Source organism: Silurus aristotelis, assembly GCF_946808225.1.
Source record: "Silurus aristotelis genome assembly, chromosome: 9".
NCBI lineage: Eukaryota > Metazoa > Chordata > Actinopteri > Siluriformes > Siluridae > Silurus > Silurus aristotelis.
This window is the reverse complement of record NC_139582.1, coordinates 7301632-7308742: the sequence shown is the minus strand read 5'-3', so window position 1 is coordinate 7308742 and position 7111 is coordinate 7301632. Positions and strand designations below refer to the sequence as shown.

The 7111-nt window shown below is 40.2% G+C and overlaps 1 long non-coding RNA gene across 1 annotated transcript in view; it reads left to right on the top strand.

The window, feature by feature from the left end:
* The first annotated feature begins 4874 nt into the window (after positions 1-4874).
* The window catches only part of LOC310731697, a 34597-nt gene continuing 32360 nt past the window's right edge, over positions 4875-7111 (top strand). Inside the window, exon 1 of the long non-coding RNA XR_014535273.1 lies at positions 4875-5044. This is a non-coding gene — a long non-coding RNA (uncharacterized lncRNA). The remainder of the gene's footprint in view (positions 5045-7111) is intronic.

Sequence of the window (7111 nt, the reverse complement as noted above, 5' to 3'; positions counted from 1 at the left end):
ATATATATATATATATATATATATATATATATATATATATATATAACCCAGCCATTAGGGGGGCACAAGCCAGTGTACTCTTAGTGCCGGTCCCAAGCCCGGGTAAATGGGGAGGGTTGCGTTAGGAAGGGCATCCAGCGTAAAACATGTGCCAAATCAAATATGCGGATCACAAATGAGAATTTCATACCGGATCGGTCGAGGCCCGGGTTAACAACGACCGCCACAGGTAGAGTTAGCCGACAGGGTACCGGTGGAAATTGGGCTACTGTTGGCCAAAGGAGGAGAAGGAGAGGAGGAAGGCGTCTACAGAGACGGCAGGAAAAGGAGCAGTGTAGGAGAGTAGAGGTTCGGGTTGGTACTTTAAATGTTGGTACTAGGACGGGTAAAGGGAGAGAGATAGCTGATATGATGGAGAGGAGAAAGGTAGATGTGTTGTGTGTTCAGGAGACCAAGTGGAAAGGGAGTAAGGCCAGGAACATTGGAGGTGGGTTTAAACTGTTTTATCATGATGTGGATGGAAAGAGAAATGGTGTAGGGGTGATTCTGAAGGAAGAGTACAGTAAGAGTGTAGTGGAGGTGAAGAGAGTTTCTGATAGGGTGATGATCGTGAAGGTGGAAGTTGAAGGGATGATGATAAATGTCATCAGTGCCTATGCTCCACAAGTTGGCTGTGAGATGGAGGAGAAGGAAAGATTCTGGAGTGAATTAGATGAAGTGGTAGATGGTGTACCTAGGAAAGAACGATTGGTGATTGGGGCAGACTTTAATGGGCATGTAGGTGAAGGGAACAGAGGTGATGAGGAGGTGATGGGTAGGTATGGTTTTAAGGAGAGGAATGTGGAAGGGCAGATGGTGGTAGATTTTGCTAAAAGGATGGAAATGGCAGTGGTGAACACGTATTTTAAGAAGAAGGAGGATCATAGGGTGACGTATAAGAGTGGAGGAAGGTGCACACAGGTGGATTATCTTCTGTGTAGGAGATGCAACCTGAAGGAGATTGGAGACTGTAAGGTGTTGGCGGGGGACAGTGTAGCTAGACAGCATCGGATGGTGGTCTGTAGGATGGTTTTGGAGGCGAAGAAGAAGAGGAGGAAAGTAAGGTTTGAAAGAAGAATAAGATGGTGGAAACTGAAGGAGGAAGAGTGTAGTGTGAGGTTCAGGGAAGAGGTCAGACAGGGGCTTGGTGGTGGTGAAGAGGTGCCGGATGATTGGGCAACTACTGCAGGAGTGATGAGGGAGGCAGCTAGAAAAGTACTTGGTGTGACATCTGGAAATAGAAAGCAAGACAAGGAGACGTGGTGGTGGAATGAGGAAGTGCAGGAGAGCATTAGGGGAAAGAGGTTGGCAAAACAGAAGTGGGATCGACAGAGTGATGAGAAAAGTAGGCAGGAGTACAAGGAGATGCGGCAGCAGGTTAAAAGGGATGTGGCGAAAGCCAAGGAAAAGGCATATGAGGAGCTGTATAAGAGGTTGGACACTAAGGAAGGAGAAAAGGATTTATACCGATTGGCCAAGCAGAGGGACCGAGCTGGGAAGGATGTACTGCAAGTTAGAGCAATAAAGGATGGAGAGGAAAATGTGTTGACTAGTGAGGAGAGTGTGTTGAGAAGATGGAGGGAGTATTTTGAGCAGCTGATGAATGAGGAAAATCAGAGAGAGAGAAGGTTGGAGGATGTGGAGTTGGTGAAGCAGGATGTAGATAGGATTAGTAAGGAGGAAGTGAGAGCAGCGATTAAGAGGATGAAGAATGGAAAGTCGGTTGGACCAGATGACATACCGGTAGAAGCGTGGAGATGTTTAGGAGAGATGGCAGTGGAGTTTTTAACCAGATTGTTTAACAGGATTCTGGAAGGGGAGAGGATGCCTGAGGAATGGAGAAGGAGTGTGCTGGTACCGATCTTTAAGCATAAGGGAGATGTGCAGACCTGCAGTAACTACAGGGGAATTAAGTTGATCAGTCACACCATGAAGTTATGGGAAAGAGTAGTGGAAGCCAGGCTGAGAGAAGAGGTGACCATCTGTGAGCAACAGTATGGTTTCATGCCGAGGGAGAGCACCACAGATGCCTTATTTGCTTTGAGGATGTTGATGGAGAAGTATAGAGAAGGACAGAAGGAGCTGCATTGTGTATTTGTGGATTTAGAGAAAGCGTACGACAGGGTGCCTAAAGAGGAGTTGTGGTATTGTATGAGGAAGTCAGGTGTGTCAGAAAAGTATGTGAGGGTGGTGCAGGACATGTAGGAGGACAGTGTGACGGCAGTAAAGTGTGCAGTAGGTACGACAGACTGGTTCAGGGTGAAGGTTGGACTGCATCAAGGATCGGCCCTGAGCCCTTTCCTGTTTGCAGTGGTAATGGACAGGTTGACGGACGAGGTCAGACAGGAGTCTCCCTGGACTATGATGTTTGCAGATGATATTGTGATTTGTGGTGAGAGTAGAGAGCAGGTTGAAAAGAGCCTGGAGAGGTGGAGATATGCGCTGGAGAGAAGGGGAATGAAAGTCAGTAGGAGTAAGACAGAGTACATGTGTGTGAATGAGAGGGAGGGCAGTGGAGTGATGCGGTTGCAGGGAGAAGAGGTGGAGAAGGTGGAGGAGTTCAGGTACCTGGGGTCAACAGTGCAAAGTAATGGAGAGTGTGTTAGGGAAGTAAAGAAAAGAGTGCAGGCAGGGTGGAGTGGGTGGAGAAGAGTGACAGGAGTGATTTGTGATAAAAGAGTATCTGCAAGAATGAAAGGGAACGTTTATAGGACTGTGGTGAGACCTGCGATGTTGTATGGATTAGAGACAGTGGCATTGAGTAAAAGACAGGAGGTGGAGCTGGAGGTAGCAGAGCTGAAGATGTTGAGGTTTTCGTTGGGAGTGACGAGGATGGACAAGATTAGAAATGAGTTTATTAGAGGGAGAGCACATGTAGGATGTTTTGGTGACAAGGTGAGGGAGGCGAGATTGAGATGGTTTGGACATGTGCAGAGAAGGGACAGGAATTATATTGGTAGAAAAATGCTGAAGATGGAGCCACCAGGTAGGAGGAAAAGAGGAAGGCCAAGGAGGAGGTTCATGGATGTGGTGAGGGATGACATGCAGGTAGTTGGTGTAAAAGAGGCAGATATAGAGGACAGGGTGGTATATATATATATATACGTATACGATATGATACGATATGATACGATATGATATATACGTTTGTATGTATATGTATGTATATATGTGTATACATACACACACACACACACACACACACACACACACACACACACACACACACACACACACTCAGTTTATACATAGCTAAAGTTTTATACATGGCCACTTTGAAGAAAAAACACTGAAGAATAATGTGTGTCAAACCTTGCACTTTATACAGTATATTGTCAGAGGCTGTCTCTCCGTTATCACTAGCTTTTGGTCTTTTTCTCATGAATGTTTGTTCATCACTTGTGTTAATAATGAGCCAAACCTGTTGTGTGTGGAAATTATGTTTTCTTAAATGCATGCAAATTTGTTTAGTGGTTATTTGGAAGGGCAAAACATACAATAAATTATACACTGTCAGATTTATAGACTCTTCTTTCACAACCTGGTACTGACTCGTGACAAGGGGGTTGAGGACCTCTACAGAACACACCCTAAGTTTTTTTCCGACAGCTCCATACAGGAACAATCTGTTTAATATGAAATAAATATTACAGCAATACAGCTACATTTAGCTTTGATGACAGCTTGGCAACTCATTACATTCTCCCATTAGATTAACAAGGTAGTTACCTGGAATTTTGAATTCCCATGTGTGCCTTGTCAGGAGTTCATTTGAGACATTTCTTGCTTTCTTAAAGTGTTTTAGACCATCAGTTGTCTTGTGCAGAGTGGGTACAGAGTCAATATCCTTATTAGTGCTACTACTACTGTATGTCCATATTGTGGCAAGAAACACTTATGTAAGTAAAGAGAAAAGACATCATTACTTTAAGAAATAAAGGTTAATCAATACGAACAATCTCAAGAACCTTAAATGTATCTCCAAGTGCTGTCTCCAAAACCATTAAACTCTATGATAAAACAAAGTCTCATGAGGACCATCCCAGGAAAGGAGACCAAGAGATACCTGTGTTCCAGTGATTTTTTTAGGTTGACTTGGTGAAACCATCATTTCTTTTTCAACAGGACAATGATCCCAAACACCCCTCTAGGTTATGTAAGAACTAGAAGAAGAAAAGTCAAAGAAGGAAAGTGATGGATTGCTGCATCAGATGACCTGGCCTCCATAATCACCTGATCTAAATCCAGTTTAAATTGTTTGGAATGAGAGTGAAAAAAAAAAGAAAAACTTCTAAAAAGCACTCAACACCTTTAACAAAGTAAAACAGATGACAATCTCTTGAGACTGACTAAAACAATACCAAAAGTGTGCAAAGCTGTCAACAAAGCAAAATGTAGCTACTTTGATGAATTGATAATATAAAACATATTCTGTTCTATTTATCATGTTTTTTGGTTTGCTACATAATTCCCAGAGTTGAAGATGCTGAGATTTTCTTTGGAAAAGATGAGGGTGGTTGAGATGAAAGGGCCATGGGGTAGAATGCTGAGGATGGAGCCGCCAGGAAGGAGGAAAAAAGGAAGGCCAAGGAGGAGGTTTTTGAATGTGATGTGGCGACACCTAACGGTAGCAGCCGAAAGAAGAAAAAAAAAGCAGAAGAAAAAGAAGCAGAAGAAAAAGAAGCAGAAGGAAAAGAATAAGAGTTTACTACATAATTCCATACTTGCTCTTGTTTTTATATATGAAACTTATCAAACACGAGTTTAAAACCAAGCACAATTGTACCAACCTTTCAAACTGAATTGTACCAGAATCTGGCAACCCTGTCCTATGTGAGTCCACTTGCAGTCCATCGGGACCCAGAACTATGTAGGTGTTCAATGGACTGATGATTAAGGGACAGAAGAGATAAATTTGATGATTTCAGTGCAAATTTTCCACTGCCGTCTTAATTCACCCTCACAGCTATGACTAGCAACGGGAGACAAGGCATTCGAATTACAGGTAAATACCATTTTCATTTGAAATATAAAGGTTATTTTTATTATTTTTTTTACACTTTAACCTTAAACGCACGTGGAAAACATTTTGCCTATTAAATATGTTTCACAATACAATTCATTCAGTAACAAAAAACCCCCAAACTTTCTATTAGCTTATTAAACACCCCCCTTTATTAAGAGTTTACTTCCCTCTTTATTCTTCTGAACATTTTCATTGGAGATACCTAAATAAATAAATAAATAAACAAACAAAAAAATTAAGGAAATGTGACTAAAAAATACTGGTTTAAAAAAAAGAGGTTCTTAAATAGATAACAGATGGTTAAAGGTTCTATATAGAACTTTACAGAAGACAGCATACAAAAGAAGTTTCCACATAGAACTCTTTCAGGATACTAAGAACTCTAAACTATCCATCAGACTATGAAAGAGCTATTTCATTCTCAGTTCTTTGGTTCTTTCTTCTCAAATTTCTCTGTTTGGTTTCTCTTTTCTGTGTTTCTAAGGTGGATCCCTTATCAGTGGGATGAAAACTCAACTATACCCACTAAAAAATTAGATTACATCATCACTCCCTTCTCCTCATTATAAATCTAAGAAAAACGATGGGTGTGTGGGAGAGCATTTATTCTGCAGAAAGAGGAATGAAAACAATATGAAGTTGAGAAAACCACACAGTAAATTTGCCAGAGTAAAATTTACTCAATTTGAAGAAAACTTTACTCTATTCCATATAACATATGGTCCCTTTCTAAAAAGAGTAAAAGTTACTATTTTGATAGAGTCATTCTTCCAGAGTCAATTATGCTCAATGTAATGTTAATATTTTACTCTTTCAAATGATATTTGACTCCATTTAGTATTTTTTCAAATTAACTCTTGTACTATTTTACACAGTTCTGAGCTACTTAAAATTGACTCTGCTACTTTTTAACTCTATTCAGAGGTACTTTGACTTTACTCTGCAACAATTTCCTTCCCCTCCAGAGTTGTTACACCATTCATGTTTACCCATTAAAAGGACCTAAATGAAAAACCTGCTTTTCAGTCTTAAAAGAAAAACGAACAAACTATATACTCATGTCTCACAAATTTTATTTTTCAAGCTTATTTTGAAAAAATAAAAATAATAAAAACATAATGATTCTGATATGACAAACAGGACGAATTACATGTAACTATATGGTACAATAAACAAATTAGAATCACAACCATAAGACATCAGAATGTCAAACAGTTTGTGGTGCAAGATATCCTTAACATCCAAAACACAAGGTGCTTCTATGTAAGGTGCAACTTTGTAAGCATGAATATGTTCAGCTAAACAAACAGTTTTCAGTGCAGTTGTTATTAAAAGGACATGTTCATCTTTGACAACAATATTCTGGATTACATGAAATACAGGCATGTCATTTTGAACCTGAACACAAACTGCTAACCCTGACCGATATATAGTTCCACAGTACTTGACCCATTTCACATGTAGGACCTTAGTCCACATGGGCACAATAAGTTTCTCAGCCATCTCAGTGCCAACCTCCATTTTATTCAAGGGGACAATTTTCCCAGGACCTAATTTTAAGTCATTTGAATCATATGTTTGCCAAATATAAGCCATTTGGCACTGGTGTTTCTTTGCTAATGTTTTTGTTATGTTTTTAAAGCCTTTGAGTGGCATTTAAGCCCAAGTCATTGGAACCCTCTCTTAATTCTACACCAGGAGGTTTGTTGTTTTGTTCCATAAAGCCATAGTTAAAACTCTGAATTCTTCTGTGCACTTCTGCTGATGTGGTGTAATTGCCAATCAGATGCTGAATGAGTAATTTCATCTCATATTGTGCAACACCCTGTAATATATCATGCATAATATCAACTGAAAATTTTGCAGTGGTGTGAAAATATTGCAAATAATTTAAAAGGCAAGACTTTTTTACTCCAATTACATAAGGAAGACTGGGATTGCTCTGCATTCTCTGGCAGTGTTCTGCATGAAGTTCTTTAGTTTGCATTGGCATCCTTGGACTATCTTCACTGAACACTGTCTGAAAGTCCTCTTTCTCTAGTAGGC